At 40.9% G+C, this 16,940-nt stretch overlaps 1 protein-coding gene across 1 annotated transcript in view; it reads right to left on the reverse strand.

Annotated features, from left to right (window-relative positions):
• Positions 1-10,000, reverse strand: part of TTLL4 (tubulin tyrosine ligase like 4) — a 34,520-nt gene extending 24,520 nt beyond the window's left edge. The window contains exon 1 of the mRNA XM_065930549.1: positions 9,771-10,000. The gene's annotated coding sequence lies outside the window, so the exon portion shown is untranslated. The remainder of the gene's footprint in view (positions 1-9,770) is intronic.
• Between the last annotated feature and the right edge of the window lie 6,940 nt (positions 10,001-16,940).

The raw sequence follows: 16,940 nt of genomic DNA on the forward strand, positions 1-16,940 counted from the left end.
TTCAGAAAGAAACCTTGGGTGAGCTTGAAAGCAGTGGTCCTCAAAGTGTGGGCCCTTTCAGGGGTTCCACTAGGTGAAACTATTTCCATAACAAAACTAAAATGTGATTTGACTTTTTAACTGTGCCAGCCTTTCCACTGATGGCGCAAGAGCAATGGTGGGTCAAATTGCAGTTTCCTGAGTAGGAGTCGAGCCAAAGGTACCACCTGAGATTTTTTTACCACCACACACTTCTTCACTGCACAGCAAAAGAAGTGCCAGGTTTACTTAAGAATGTCCTTGATGACACAGTAAAAAATGAAATCCCAATCCTCAAGTGCATCTTTTTAACATTGTGTGATGAAATGAAAAGTACATATAAAACAAAAGACAATGGTTGTCAGTAAGTAAAGCACTTGTTTGAATTGCAAAATTTTTCTGTGGAACATCATGTTTACTTGAAAGAATGAAGGATATACAAGTGATGGTTATTCAGATTTTGATACTTGGCAGGCGTTCTCTAGAAAATGAAACAGAGGAAGCCCGTCACTTCAAACAACTGACAGTGTTTGTTGCCAATGATAAAACTTGAGCTTCCAAGAGAAAATGAGAATTTGGGCAAAACTGTATCTGCCACCATGAGCTTGACAGCTTCCCAATACTTAACCATTTTTCTGATGACTGTGGTGATATTATTTTTTTTATACTGTCAAATAGAATGTGGCAACAACTCAATGAACCAGTATTTTCCAAATTATCTATCACACAATGTCAAAAAATCAGACATGGGTAAAAGATCTGGTCAAAGTCAGAGATAGACCAATGCATTCTAATGTAACAAAGTATGAAAAGCTCCCTGATAACATTTCAGATTTCACAGCAGCTAACCTTCTTAACACCACCCCTTGTAATTTTTGTGTAGTACCAAAGATACCTGATAACATTTCAGATTCCACAGCAGCTAACCTTCTTAACACCACCCCTTGTAATTTCTGTGTAGTACCAAAGAATACCCACTATCTGAAAAGGCTACAGAAACACTCCTCCCTCTTCCAACTAATTCTCTATATGAGGCTAGATAATCCACATAATTCAACCAAACAATACACTGAACCAACTGAAACAGAAAAAAATAGGAAAATCCAGCTGTCTCCAATTAAACCAGACATTAAAAAGATTCCCAAAAATAATGCTATTCTTCTCACTAACATTTTTGAAACAATAGCATTTTTCGTTTTTAAAAATGCTACTTATGTTTATTTGTAATGAGTTTATTATTTCTAAGTAAATTAATAAATACTTCAATTTCTAATGTGGAGTAGATATATATTCCACATTGAAAAGAATACACTGAAGATTCCAAAGGTCTTTAATAAAAAAAGTGTATGTAAGAGACCAAAAAGCTTGAAAGCTCTGGTCTACAATGGCACTGCCTGTCCAGAATATCCAAGAGACTCCTAAGGATGAGGTCTTTTTTATTTCAGGGCCTAACAGAAATTAGCATTCTCAGTACTTATTCCAAAACACCAGGTCTGGCTTCCCAATTCTGCCAGAAGAGACAGTGAGAAGTTAAGAGCATTAAAGAAAAATTTTCTCACCTTTCACTGACAGATCAAAGCATCTCAGAGTGTTTTGCCTATGTTTTCCTCTAGGAGTTTTATAGTTTCTGGTCTTACGTTTAGATCTTTAATCCATTTTTAGTTTATTTTTGTGTAGTGTTAGAAAGTGTTCTAGTTTCATTCTTTTACAAATGGTTGACCAGTTTTCCCAGCACCACTTGTTAAAGAGATTGTCTTTTCTCTATTGTATATTCTTGCCTCCTTTGTCAAAGATAAGGTGTCCATGGGTGTGTGGATTTATCTCTGGGCTTTCTATTTTGTTCCATTGATCTATATTTCTGTCTTTGTGCCAGTACCATACTGTCTTGATGACTGTAGCTTTGTAGTATAGTCTGAAGTCAGGCAGGTTGATTCCTCCAGTTCCATTCTTCTTTCTCAAGACTGCTTTGGCTATTTGAGCTTTTTTGTATTTCCATAGAAACTGTGAAATTATTTGTTCTAGTTCTGTGAAAAATACTGTCGGTAGCTTGATAGGGATTGCATTGAATCGGTAGATTGCTTTCGGTAGTATACCCATTTTCACTATATTGATTCTTCCGAGCCATGAACATGATGTATTTCTCCATCTATGTGTGTCTTCTTTGATTTCTTTCATCAGTGTTTTATAGTTTTCTATACATAGGTCTTTTGTTTCTTTAGGTAGATTTATTCCTAAATATTTTATTCTTTTCATAGCAATGGTGAATGGAATTGTTTCCTTAATCACTCTTTCTGTTTTCTCATTGTTAGTGTATAGGAATGCAAGGGATTTCTGTGTATTAGTTTTATATCCTGAAACTTTACTATATTCATTGATTAGCTCTAGTAATTTTCTGGTGATGTCTTTAGGGTTTTCTATGTAGAGGATCATATCATCTGCAAACAGTGAGAGTTTTACTTCTTCTTTTCCAATCTGGATTCCTTTTTTCTTCTTTGATTGCTGTGACTAAACTTTCCAAAACTATGTTGAATAGTAGTGGTGAGAGTGGGCACCCTTGTCTTGTTCCTGACTTTAGGGGAAATGCTTTCAGTTTTTCACCATTGAGGATAATGTTTGCTGTGGGTTTATCATATATGGTTTTTATTATGTTGAGGTATGTATCCTTCTATGCCTGCTTTCTGGAGGGTTTTTATCATAAATATGTTGAATTCTGTCAAAGGCTTTCTTTGCATCTATTGAGATAATCATATGGTCTTTATCTTTCAATTTGTTAATATGGTGTATCACATTGACTTGCAAATATTGAAGAATCCTTGCATCCCTGGGATAAAGCCCATTTGGTCATGATGTATCATCTTTTTAATATGTTGTTGGATTCTGTTTGCTAGAATTTTGTTGAGGATTTTTGCCTCTATGTTCATCAGTGATATTGGTCCTTAGTTTTCTTTTTTTGTGGCATCTTTGTCTGGTTTTGGTATTAGGGTGATGGTGGCCTCATAGAATGAGTTTGGCAGTTAACCTTCCTCTGCAATTTTCTGGAAGCGTTTGAGTAGGGTAAGTGTTAGTTCGTCTCTAAATTTTGATAGAATTCACCTGTGAAGCCATCTGGTCCTGGGCTTTTGTTTGTTGGAAGATTTTTTATTACAGTTTTGATTTCCATGCTTGTGTTGGGTTTAAGATTTTCTATTTCTTCCTGGTACAGTTCTGGAAGGTTACACTTTTCTAAGAATTCATCCATTTCTTCCAAGTTGTTCATTTTATTGTCATATAGTTGCTGATAGTAGTCTCTTATGATCCTTTGTATTTCTGTGTTGTCTGCTGGGATTTCTGCATTTTCAGTTCTAATTTTGTTGATTTGATTCTTCTCCCTGGCTAATGGTTTGTCTATTGTATTTATCTTCTCAAAGAACCAGCTTTTAGCTTTGTTGACTTTTGCTATAGTCTCCTTCATTTACTTCTCATTTATTTCTGCCCTAATTTTAATTATTTCTTTCCTTCTGCTAACCCTAGGGTTCTTCATTTCTTCTTTTTCTAATTGCTTTAGTTGTAACATTAGGTTATTTATTTGATTTTTCTCTTGTTTCTTGAGGTAAGCTTGTATTGTTATGAACGTTCCCCTTAGCACTGCTTTTACTGAAGCCCATAGGTTCTGGGTTGTCATGTTTTCATTTTCATTTGTTTCTATGCATATTTTGATTTTTTTTTATTTCTTCTGTGATTTGTTGGTTATTCAAAAGTGTGTTCAGCCTCCACATGGTCGCATTTTTAATAGTTTTTTTTTCCTGTAGTTGACATCTAATCTTACCACATTGTGGTCAGAAAAGATGCTTGAAATGATTTCAACTTTTTTGTATTTACCAAGGCTAGATTTATGGCCCAGGATGTGATCTATCCTAGAGAATGTTGTGTATGCACTTGAGAAAAAGGTGAAATTAATTGTTTTGGGGTGAAATGTCCTACAGATATCAATTAGGTCTAACTGGTCCATTGTATCATTTAAAGTTTGTGTGTCTTTGTTAATTTTCTGATTAGTTTATCTAGCCATAGGTGTGAGTCGGGTATTAAAGTCTCCCACTATTATTGTATTACTGTTAATTTCCCCTTTCATACTTGTCAGAATGTCTTACATACTGTGGTTCTCTTATGTTGGGTACATATATAATTTTTATATCTTCTTCTTGGGTTGATCCTTTGATCATTATGTAGTGTCCTTTTTTGTCTCTTTTCACAGTCTTTATTTCAAAGTCTATTTTATCTGATATGAGTATTGCTACTCCTGCTTTCTTTTGGTCTCCATTTGCATGAAATATCTTTTTCCAGCCCTTCACTTTCAGTCTGTATGTGTCCCTTGGCTTGAAGTGGATCTCTTGTATACAGCATATATAAGGGTCTTGTTTTTGTATCCATTCAGCCAGTCTTTGTCTTTTGGTTGTGGCATTCGACCCATTTACATTTAAGGCAATTATTGATAAGTATGATCCTGTTGCCATTTACTTTGTTGTTTTGGGTTCAAGTTTATAAACCTTTTCTGTGTTTCCTGTCTAGAGAAGATCCTTTAGCATTTGTTGAAGAGCTGGTTTGGTGGTGCTGAATTCTCTCAGCTTTTGCTTGTCTGTAAAGCTTTTCATTTCTCCTGCATATCTGAATGAGATCCTTGCTGGGTACAGTAATCTGGGGTGTAGGTTTTTCTCTTTCATCACTTTAAGTATGTCCTGCCATTCCCTTCTGGCCTGAAGAGTTTCTATTGAAAGATAAGCTGTTATCCTTATGGGGATCCCCTTGTGTGTTATGTGTTGCTTTTCCCTTGCTGCTTTTAATATTTGCTCTTTGTGTTTGATCTTTGTTAATTTGATTAATATGTGTCTTGGGGTGTTTCACCTTGGATTTATCCTGTTTGGGACTCTCTGGGTTTCTTGGGCTTGGGTGGCTATTTCCTTCCCCGTGTTAGGGAAGTTTTCAACTATTATCTTCTCAAGTATTTTCTCAAGCCCTTTCTTTTTGTCATCTTCTTCTGGGACTCCTATGATTCAAACATTGGGGTGTTTAACATTGTCCCAAAGGTCTCTGGGGTTGTCCTCACTTCTTTTCTTTTTTTCCCTCTCTGCTTCACTTATTTCCACCATTCTATCTTCCACCTCACTTATCCTATCTTCTGCCTCAGTTATTCTACCGTTGGTTCCCTCCAGAGTGCTTTTGTTCTCAGTTATTGCATTATTCATAATTGATTTGACTTTTTTATTTCTTCTAGGTTCCTGTTAAACATTTCTTGCATGTTCTTAATCCTTGTCTCTAGTCTATTTACCTGTAACTCCATTTTGTTTTCAAGATTTAAGAACATCTTTACTATCATTATTCTGAATTATTTTTCAGGTAGACTCCCTATCTTCTCCTCTTTTGTTTGGTTTGGTGGGCATTTATCATGTTCCTTTACCTGCTGAATATTTCTCTGCCTTTTTGTTTAGATTGCTGTGTTTGGGGTGGCCTTTCTGTAGGCTGTAAGTTTGTGATTCCTCTTTATTGTGGAGCTTGCTCCCTGTAAGTGAGGTTGGTCTAGTGGCTTGTCAAGGTTTCATGCCTGGTTAGCAGAGCTTGAGTCTGTGTTCTGGTTGGTGAACTGGATCTCTTCTCTCTGGAGTGCAATGAAGTGTCCAGTAGTAAGTTCTGGGGTGTCTGTGGGTTTGGCATGGCTTTGGGCAGCCTGTATTTTAATGCTCAGCGCTGTGTTCCCGAATTGCTGGAGAATTAGCATGGTATGTCTTGCTCTGGAACTTGTTGGCTCTTAGGTGGAGCTTGATTTCAGTGTAGGTATTGAGGCTTTTGGATGAGCTCTTGTCTATTAATGTTCCCTGGAATCAGGAGTTCTCTGGTGTTCTCAAGTTTTGGATTTAAGCCTCCTGCCTCTGACTTTGTTTTATTCTTACAGTAGTCTCAAAGACTTCTCCATCCATACAGCACCGATGATAAAACATCTAGGTTACTGGTGAAAAGATTCTCTATAGTGAGGGACACCCAGAGAGGTTCACAAAGTTACATGGAGAAGAGAAGAGGGAGATGGGAGATAGAGGTGACCAGGAGAAGAGGAGGAGTCAAAACGGGAGAGCGCAGTCTAGCCAGTAATCAATTCCCTATGCATTCTCCACAGTCTGGAACACCCAGAGAGGTTCATGGAGTTGCACAGAGAAGAAAAGAAGGAGGGAGATAGAGGTGACCAGGTGGAGAAGAGGGGGAAGTCAAAAGGGGAAAGACCAATCTAGCCAGTAATCAGTTCCCTAGGTGTTCTCCACAGCCCAGAACACCCAAAGAGATTCACAAAGTTAAGCAGAGAAGAGAAGGGGGAGGGAGGAGATAGAGGTGACCTGGGGGAGAAAGGGGAGAATCAAAGGGGGAGAGAGCCAGTAATCACACCCCAAGTGAAAAAAGATACTGAAAATTAGATCCTTAAAGGTACAAAATTGATAACAAATACCAAAAAGCAAAGATTAAAAATCTAGAGTGGAGGTTAGACTCTCAAAAATACAATATTAAAAATACAAAACAAAATCAATCACAAAAATTATAAAATATATATATATGAAATTTGCTTTTAAAATAGGGGTTTTTTTTGCAAAGTAATAGTAAGTTATAAAAATGAAAATTAAAGGAGTAATAAAGAACTTAAAAATCAAAAAAATGATAATAGTGAAAATATATCTAGGAATTTCTCTGGAGCTGTTGTGGGTGGTGTGGGGTCAGTTCAGTTTCAGATAGTTCCTTGTTCCACCTTGTACTTGTTCTCAAGGTCTAATAGGCCCCTTCCAATGCTTAGTCAATGTTAACTACTGGGTTTTAATCTCTTGCACCTGTCACTTCCAGCGCAGTTCCCTCTTCTTTGTTTATTTTGGCTTCCTCTTTGTGCACGTCTCTTCAGTGTCTAATTTCCGCTCTGACACAAAGGGGGTAAGGTGGTCACTTATTTAGGCTCACTTGTTCAGTTGTGCTGTGGAGAGGGAGGAACGCCGCAAACAAATACACTGGCGTGTGGGGGGAGTGCTCGCAGTGTCTGGACCACACTGGGTTTGCCCCCGCTCACGGCAGCATGTGCTTTCCAGGTCTACACTGCTCAGGCACCAGGGTGCTCTGCAGGGGAACTGTCCAAAGAGGGCCCTGTGTTTCGTGTACTTCCCAGGTCTAAGCTGCTCAGGTTCAGGTTCTTGGGTACTCCGCAAGGGCACAGACTCGGTTGGGCGTGCATTTTGCGCCCTTCCCAAGTCCGAGCAGCTCAGGTGACCAGGCGCTTGGTGAGTGCACTGTCCCAGGTGGGCCGTGTGTCTTAATCACCTCCCTGGTCCAGCCGCTCGGTTTCCCAGGTGCGCAGCAAGAGCACCATCTCAGGTGTGCCATGTGTCTCTAGGGAGCTGATCTCAGGCTGCGATCCTCCTGGCAGATGTCAACCATCCAGGATCACAGGAAGACATGGTTAGCAACTGGGAGCCTGCTCACAGTTTGGTGGAGGATGCTGGTCTCTGGGGCCAAGATTGGATTGCCCCTTGCCTTCTGGCTCTGGCTGTTGCACACCTGCCTCTCTGCCTCCAGTGGGGGAGGAGCCTGTACACAGCTGGCTAGCTCTCCTTTGGTATTTGCTCAATCCTTTGTTCTTGAGCCCACCAGACTGCAGGTTGGGTTAGGTTAGAAAGTTTTTTTTTTTCCTCTCTGGCTATCCCACAGTTTGGGTTGCTATCTCACGTTAGCTCCCTCAGATTGTCCTCAGGGCATTCTGGCCCAGTCCTTACCCTAAAGCATGCAGCCCGTGCCTCCCTGTCCAGTCCCCCGATCGCTGGTGTCGGATGCATGCCTGTGACTGGGCTACTTCTCCGCTGGGAGTTGCAGTTTGGCGCGTATTCTGTGGGGTTTTTTTTTTTCTCCCGGTTATGTCGCCCTCTGAGATTCCAAAACTGTCCACAGACCTGCCAGTGAGAGGGTTTCTTGTTGTTTGGAAACTTCTTCATGACTCCCTCCCCAGGACGGGTCTCCATCCCTAACTCTTTTGTCTCTCTTTTTGTGTTTTATATTTTGTCCTACCCCCTTTCGAAGAGAATGGGCTGCCTTTCTGGGTGCCTGGTGTCCTCCACCAGCATTCAGAAGTTGTTTTGTGGAAGTTGCTCAGTATTCAAATGACCTTTCGATGAATTTGTGGGAGAGAAAGTGGTCTCCCTGTCCTATTCCTCTGCCATCTTGGGACCACCCCAATTTGAAGTTTTTATACACAGAATAACACACTACAGTAAAATTGGGAAGCATAAGAGACATGATACTCTCTACCCCTTTTTTGTAAGGTCAGTTTTAGAAGAGTTCATTTGGACGTTAAGGATCTGGAAATTGATTCTTCTAAAACTGTATGTGGGGCTTCCCTTGTTTTCCAGTGCTTAAAACTGAGCTTCCACTGCAGTGGGGCTCGAGTTTGATTTCTGGTCAGAAAGATTCCCTGAAGAAAGAAATGGCAACCCACTCTGGTATTCTTGCCTGGGAAATCCCACGGACAGAGGAGCCTGGCAGGCTACAGTCCACAGGACAGGAAAGAGTCGGACAGGACTGAGCAGGAAAGTTCCCTCCAAACCCAGCTCAGGTTTGTCAGACTATTTCCAGTTCTCTTTTCAGGCCTTGCTGTATCTTTACTAAAGATACTTTGTATCTGGAAGGTCCTCTCACCTCTTTATCCCCAGAAAACATTTGATAATTTTTCAATGCTACATTCAGTCCAATCAACAAAGAGCTGGTAACTTTTGGGAACTAAGGGGGGGTGGTTTTCATACAAACAGTACTTCAGTATTTATTGCAAATAACTAAGGATGGAATGGAACACTTTCCCAAAGGGTCCCCCTGCTACTTGTTGACTGCCTAAATCAACAGCTAATTAAGTTACGGAAGATGGAATCTGGAGTATCTGAGTAGGTAGGAGTAACTCCCCAAGGAAGGAAGAATTAAAACATTTCGGGGGGGGGGGGTGCGGGGGGGGGGAATTTCCTAGATGCAGAATGGAAATGTGAAGATAATAGAGTTTTCCAAATAAATTTGGGTTAAATATTTTTCTAATGTTCTATTAGAACACACACCACACAATATGACAAATGCTGTTTTCATGCTTAAAATTTCCCCTAAACTCTGTGCAAGCACGCCTGCCCTGTGCACCCCTGTATCCCCCAGTGCCTTCCATAATGCCCTGGCTCACTATGTTTTTGTGGATGCTTATTAAAAATTGTTGAATGATTAAAGGAAGTAATGGATTAATGAACACAAGAAGAGTTAAATTCTCTACAGTTAAGGAAAATATTTCTCTATAGATAGTGAAGACAGGGAAGTTAAAAGCGGGGTATTCATGTTAAATTCAGCCGTGAGGCCTGAGAGGAGCTTGGGCTCAACACTAAAGCGAGGGGAATTTAAATTATAGCGGGGCGGGAAAGGAGGTTCGGAGGCCTACGGTGAAATGATGCTGCAGGGTTCGGGGAACCAGAGGAGCGGTGACTAAGTTCACTGGGCGCGGCGGAAAGGGGGCAAGGAAGGGTGCAGAGGGGTTCCGAGGAGGCGCGAAGACCTAGCAGGGTAGGAGGCCGCGGATCCCTCTCCTCCCAGGTGATGGATAGGTGGCTGGCAGGAAGCAGGGTTGGGACAGGAGCGGCCAGAGGGCTGGAAGCCGCGTCAAAAGGCCCGGGACAGAAGAAGGGGCGGGAGAGTCGAGCGTCAGAGAGTCGCTGCCCCGGCTCTGCGGGTACACTTACCCAGCGGACTCAGCTTCGCCGCAGCTGGGCGCCGGCTTCGCGCTGCTTCCTCCCTCCGCCTGCGGGCGAGCAGGCGGCCTCAGGCGCCCCTAGCAACCACGCACGGCCACGCGACCCGCGCTCTCAGCCGCCGGCGCGACAGCCACCAGACACGCACTGCGCGCGCCCCCAGCGGACGCACCGAGGGCCTGAAGGGGCGATCCCAGCGGGAGGGAGGTAGGCGCGCGGAATCTCGGGGTTTAATGGAGCTTGGAAAGACGGCCGTCACAGGGCTCGCGCACGCGCAGCCGCTTCAACGCGGGTGGGACTCGCAGAGCGGAATTCTGGGAGATGTAGTCTCAAGGTTAAAGCCCTGAAAGGCTACGTTCCGGCACGCCGGGATCCTCTATACTTTGATTCAACCTAACCCATATGGACTCTTTCTTTGGCCGTGCCTTAATTTGCTCCTCTAAAACCAAAGAACTCAGACTTCATTAAATAATTTTCTTGTAGTACTTTCCAGTTAAAAGCCTTTGAGTTTGACCCCCAGGAAAGAAGAGATCGCCAGATCCGCTATGCTTCGCTCTACCTACCTTCCCCTAACCCCAACCCAAGCAGCAGGCTCCAATTACAATCACCTGCTTTCTGAGCTTCTAGTGTGAACATTAGGAAACACTGACTCAATTAATTCTCTCTCCAGGCAAGATAGATTGTGACCCCTCAGACTCAGATGTCCCTGGTTCTAACGGATTCGGAGATCTCAGAAGAATTGAAGGGCGAAAAGAGCTTTTCTAGTCTGCTACAGAAATAATGGGAACAATAAGAGATGAAACTAATTTAAGAAAAGCAATCTGAGCCACAGCAAAGATGCTTAATAAATAATTGATTCAGGTAACAGTCATTGATCAGCTATAAATTATATCTCATGATATGATGCAATTTGAACTACACAGTAACATTAGGAAGTAGTATATTTTTGTCTAAAAATCAGTTGAATCTGAATCCAATCAAGCTTTTGGCTCCAACTTCCAGTTTATAGGAAATAAAGAGAAACATTGTCACAAGAAGGCCATCTGACAAATTCAGAATGTAGGCCAATGTATGAAGGAATGACCTCATTTCTTCAACAAATTCAGAGTATAAAAAAAGAGTGAGGTTTCCTATGTTGTAAGATACTTAAGAGACACAATCACATCAATGAGTGGACCTTGTTTAGATACTGATTCAAATAAGCCAACTGCAATTGTCTTTTGAGACAATAGAGAAATCTGAATATAGACAGGGGACATTAAGAACATAGATAACGTTAAGAAACCATTATTAAGTTTTTTTTTAGTTAGTTTACTGAATGGTGACAACCCCCCTCCCCCCAATATATCCTTGTCTTAATTCCAGGAACCTGTAAATATTACCTTATTTGGCAAAATATGTGATTAATGATTTTGAGATGATCTTGAAAGGATTAATAAATTTTCCTGGATTATCTGGGTGGGCCCTAAATCCAATAAGAAGAATCCCTAGTGAGGCAGAAAGAGATGGGACAGACACAGAGAAGACAGAAAAAAATGGAGAGGCAACTTGTCACCAAGAAGGTAGAGATCAGAGCTAAGTAGAATGCCTGGGGGCACCAGAAGGTGGAAGAGACAAGAATGGATTCTTCCTTAGAATCTTCTGAGGAAATGGGGTTCTTCAGACAAACTGATTTCAGAATTCTGGCTTCTAGAACCATGAGAGAATTTGTTTTAAGTCACCAAATTTGTGGTAATGTGTTGGCAGCCACAGGATGGATATTGTGACATTATTTAAGAAGATATCCTTATTTTTTACCAGATACTTTAAGGTATTAAATGACATGATGCCAAGGAGTTGCCTCTGTGTGTGTGTGTGTGTGCGTGTGTGTGTGTGTGTGTGCGCGCTTTAAAATACTACAGCAAACAATGTAGTAGCAATGAGCACACCTAACACCCAGGTCTTAGTTTCTAATATCACTCCACTACCAGGAACCAGGGCTTCCCTGGTGGTAAAGAATCCACCTGCAATGTGGGAGACCTGGGTTCAATCCCTGGGTTGGGGGAAGATTCCTTGGAGAAGATGATGGCAACCTACTCCAGTATTCTTGCCTGGAGAATCCCATGGACAGAGGAGCCTGGCGGGCTACAGTCCATGGGGTCTCAATGAGTTGGACGTGACTGAGCGACTAAGCACAGCAGGAACCAGGGCTCCTCTGAGAAATGGCTGATTCTAGGACTAGGGCAGGAAATACACAAAATGAGCCGGATGCGCCTGGTGGTGCCAGAAAGTAAGTTACCAAAACAAACCAAAACAACAGACTGGTGGGGAGATGTAACAGGAGCTAACTCAAAGAACTCCCAAATGACCAAAGTTGCAATAATTGGAGCAATAAAATTAAAGTAGCAGTGCTTTTATAACCCAAAGTATAAAACAAATATCCATGAGTCATTGGTATAAATAAATGATTGAGGACTCCCCTGGTGGCTCAGTGGTAGACTCTGCCTACCAGTGCAGGAGACATGGGTTTGATCCTTGGTCCAGGAAGATCCCACATGCCGCAGAGCAACTAAGGCCTTGTGCCACAAGTGCTGAGCCCATGTGCTCTCTAGAGCCCATGCCCTGCAATGAGAGAAGCCACCACAATGAGAAACCGACTCACTGCAACTAGAGAAAGCCTGCATGCAGCAATGAAGAACCAGTGAAGCCAAAAATGAATAAAATTTAAAAATAAATAAATGGTTGAATGTGTTCACAAATGTGATAAAGAGCCAACTCTCTGATGCAGAAGAATTAAAAGAAAAAATGTAGATATTCAGCCCTAAAGGTGGGGAAGCATAACCCACATTCCTTAAGTTTGGGCTGTGCAGAGTGACTTCTTTCCAAGGAGTACAGTATGGAAGGGGGGGGGGGGGTAGCATAAGGTAAAAGTAGTAACAGTAGAAAAATCTGACAAACACTTCAGCCAGATGATCATGGTCAACATCATGTAGATAGTGTATGCCCTTGATAGATTATGAAAATGGCATTTTGCTTTTGTGATTTCCCTCCCCCAAACTCACAACTCCAGTCCAGTCGTGAGAAACATCAGGCAAATTTCAGTAGAGGAGCATCCTGCAAAATGCCTGACCAATATTTCTCAAAATTGTCAAGGTTATCAAAAACTAGATATTTCTAAAGAAACTCTTACAGCCAGAGGAGCCCAAGGAAACAACTAAATGATGTGTAATGAGATCCTGGAACAGAAAAAGGACACTGGGTAAAAATTAAGGAACTCTGAATAAAATGCAGGTTTTAGTTGATAATACAGTTCACCCTTAAACAATGCTTGAACCACGTGAATTCACTTATTTGTGAATTTTTTTCAGTAAATACACACTACAGTACTACATAATACACAGTTGGTTGAACCCTCAGGTATGGAGGGCTGACTATAAAGTTATACTCAGATTTTCAACTCTTTGGGGGTAACCGCCCCCCCCAAGCCCTAAGTTCTTAAAGGGTCAACTGTGTATCAATGTTGATTCCACTAATTGTAACAAATATATCAAAATAATGTAAGATGCTAATAATAGGGGAAATTGTGTATAGATAGAGGCAAGGTATAAAATATGAACTCTTTGTACTATCTGCTCAATTTTTCTGTAAATCTAAATCTGTTCTAAAATATAAAGCCTTTATATATAATCCTAAAAAAAAACTAGCAATAGAAATTTGCCTAATCCACATTAACCAAATTATAGATGTAACTTCACCAATAATGGGAATAAGTAACATCATCAGCCTCCAGATACAATGTACTAAGAGGACACATCATCACTTACAAGTGTTTCTACCAAAACTGTATAACCAGCATCAAATCACACACAAAAAAAATCAGATACACCCAAACATCAGATTTACACAAACCAAAAAGAAATATCAGACACACTCAAAATCACTATCATAAAATTAAGGAAGGAATGAGGAATGGTTCTAGATTTGAGGCAAAAGAGATCTCATAACCAAACACAAAGCATGAACTTGGGTTGGAACCTAGACCAGGAGAAAAACTGGTATGAAGAACATTATTGGAACAACTGGGATATGATGGCTGTAGGTTAAATCATATCATATCAATGTTTAATTTCTTATTCTGTGATTATATAAGTAAATATCCTTGCTCTTAAGAAATACAAGTCTTGGGGGGCTGCACTGCATGGCATGCAGGGAAGTTCCCTAACCAGGGATCAAACTTGTGCTCCCTGCACTGGAACTGCAGAGTCTTAACCACTGGACTGCCAGGGAAGTCCCCGAAATGCAAGTTTTCTAACAGTAAAGGAGCATGGTATTTACAGCTTACAGTCATATGGTTCAGAAAAATACAATAAAACCAACAGTGGCAAAATGTTAACAGTTCATGAATCTGGGTGAAGGGTGTATAGGAATTCTTCACATTGTTCTTAATATTTCCAAAAAATAATTTAAAACTATAGCAATAACAATAAAGAAGGCTGAGCACCAAAGAATTGATATTTTCGAATTGTGGTACTGGAGAAGACTCTTGAGAGTCCCTTGGACAGCAAAGAGATCAAACCAGTCAATCCTAAAGAAAATCAGCCCTGAATATTCACTGGAAGGATTGACGTTGAAGGTGAAACTCCAATACTTTGGCCACCTAATGTGAAGAGCTGACTCACTGGAAAAGTCCTGATGCTGGGAAAGACTGAGGCAGGAGAGGAAGGGGGTGACAAAGGTTGAGATGGTTAGATGGTATCACCAGCTCAATGGACATGAATTTGAGCAAACTCTGGGAGATAGTGAAGGACAGGGAATCCTGGTGTGCTACATACAGATCATGGGGTCACAAAGAATCAGACACAACTCAGCGACCCAACAACAACAGATAGCAATAATAAAATTTAAAATGGAACAGGTAGAACCAGTGTGACAAAATGTTGATGGCGGCTGAATTTGTGAGATCAGGATATGGATATTTTATCTGCCATTCTCTCTACTTTTTTTTGTGTTTGAGAACTTTAAGCTCACTGAAATGAGGTGTCACAGTGGTATCAAGAGTTGGAATGTGGACAAGTCAGGCTGCTCTGAGACCTGCTTGTGACTCTGCCATAATGCATCTCAGGGCAACTGTGGTTGTAAAAGAAGTGAATCTGACAACTGGGGAAATTCCTCCCAACAAGGTTTTCTTTATTGGGCTTGCCTGAGTTTATAAACTAGAGAAGGTCCTTTCATAGTAAGACAATTAATGAAAGTGAAAAAAAGAGTTTAAAAAAAAAAAAGAAAACTTTAAGCTCCTTCTCCCCTCCCCAAAAGTTAAAATATATACACCCTTGTATGCACATATGCTCAGTCACTTCAGTCATGTCAGACTCTTTGCGATGCTATGGACATAGCCCACGAGGCTCCTCTGTCCATGGGATTCCCCGGCAAGAATACTGGAGTGGGTTGCCATTTCCTTCATGTATGCATGTAAAAGAAGCACAAATTCTCACGCCTTCCAGACATTCTCTAAATTCCAGGCACCACTCAGACTTCACTCCAAATCCCCTCAGCACTGTGATAACTGCTGGGTGTAAAACTGTTTACACATTTCTAATCCTCTAGATTGTAAACTCACAGGGATGGGAACATATTTTCTTATTATGCTTCCTCTAAACTGATTGTTGTTTGATGCAATACATAGCCTAGAAAGTTTTGATGTTAAGTGTGACTTCTCTACATTAAACTGTTTATGTACAAGCAAGATATTTCAAGCTAGTATTTAACAAATTATTTGGAAAAGACAATTCTTTTACAAGGTAATTTCCCCCTAATTTATCATTTAAGAAAAAAATATCCAGATTTAAAGATACAATACTGTATACATATTTGTCTTAATGTAGACAGGTCTTAGGCAAGTACTGTGGTTTTGATAAAACCAAAAACCCAAAAGTTCTGATTTGTTAGAGATAAAAGTACTCAAAGTAATCAAAGTACTCATGGATAGCATTATATGTTGTCCAGGATTTGTTTTAAAATACTCAAGTATAAAAAGGATAAGGTAGCTACTGAAGTGGCGATGGCATTCACTGAACTAATCTTTTTGTGTGTACCTTTGAAAATTTCCAACTAATAGACATAATATGTTCAAAATTAAACTCGAGTTTCCCTACCCATTACCACTTCACTAATGGCCTTCCCCATTTCAGTTAACAGGAATTCCATCCTTCCAACTGTTCAGGCCAAAAAGTCATCCTTGATTGCTTTCCTTTGTTACATTCTCACATCCAATCAGTCCAGAAAACTTATTTTCTCCATGTTCAAAATATATTCAAAATCTGGCTACTTTTTACCATTCCATTGGCACCACCCCAGTCCAGGACACCACCATCTCACGTGAGGAGTATTACAAAGCCTCCTAAGTACTCCCCACTTCCCATCCTCCCCACTCCCCTGTCCATTCACAATACCAGAATGAAGGGCAATCTTCTAGAACATAAGGTAGATCTTAGAACTCCTCTGATCAAACTCTCTAATAGATCCCTGCTCTGTGTAAAGTACAAGGTCTGCAAGGCCTACATCTGGTCCCCATTACCTTCCTGTCCTCATTTCCTATGACTCTCCCCCTTCTTCACTTCTTTCATCCAAAATGGCCTCCTCACAGCTCCTTCAGCACTCCAGGCATACTTCCATCTCAGGGCCTTTGAAAACCATTCTCCCTGCATAGTTGTTTTCCTGAGGGAGCTGTACTGCTTCATTCAAATGTTTTTGTTCAAACGTCACCTTCTAAGTAAGGCCTACCCCGGCTATCCAACTCAGCTCTCCTCATCCCCTTCTTACTGCTTTACATTTCTCTGGAGCTTTTATCACATTCCTACATACTAAACAATCCTACATACATACTAAACAATTCACTCAGTTTAATAAGCTCTCTACCTCCCTGACCAGAATGGAAAGTCTCTGACAAACAAGCACTGTTTTACCTCCAATGCCTAGAATGGTATCTGGCATATAGAAAGGACTCAATAAATACATGTTGTAGAAAACAGACTGGGGGTTGCCAAGTGGGGAGGGGCCTGGGCGAGCTCCTGAAATGGGAGGGGGCTGGATTGGGAGTCTGAGCTTAACAGATGCAAACTGTATATATAGAATGGATAAATAAAAAGGTCTCACTATATAGCACAGGCAACTATCTTCAATATC

Source organism: Muntiacus reevesi, chromosome 3 (genome assembly GCF_963930625.1).
Source record: "Muntiacus reevesi chromosome 3, mMunRee1.1, whole genome shotgun sequence".
NCBI classification, from domain to species: Eukaryota; Metazoa; Chordata; class Mammalia; order Artiodactyla; family Cervidae; genus Muntiacus; species Muntiacus reevesi.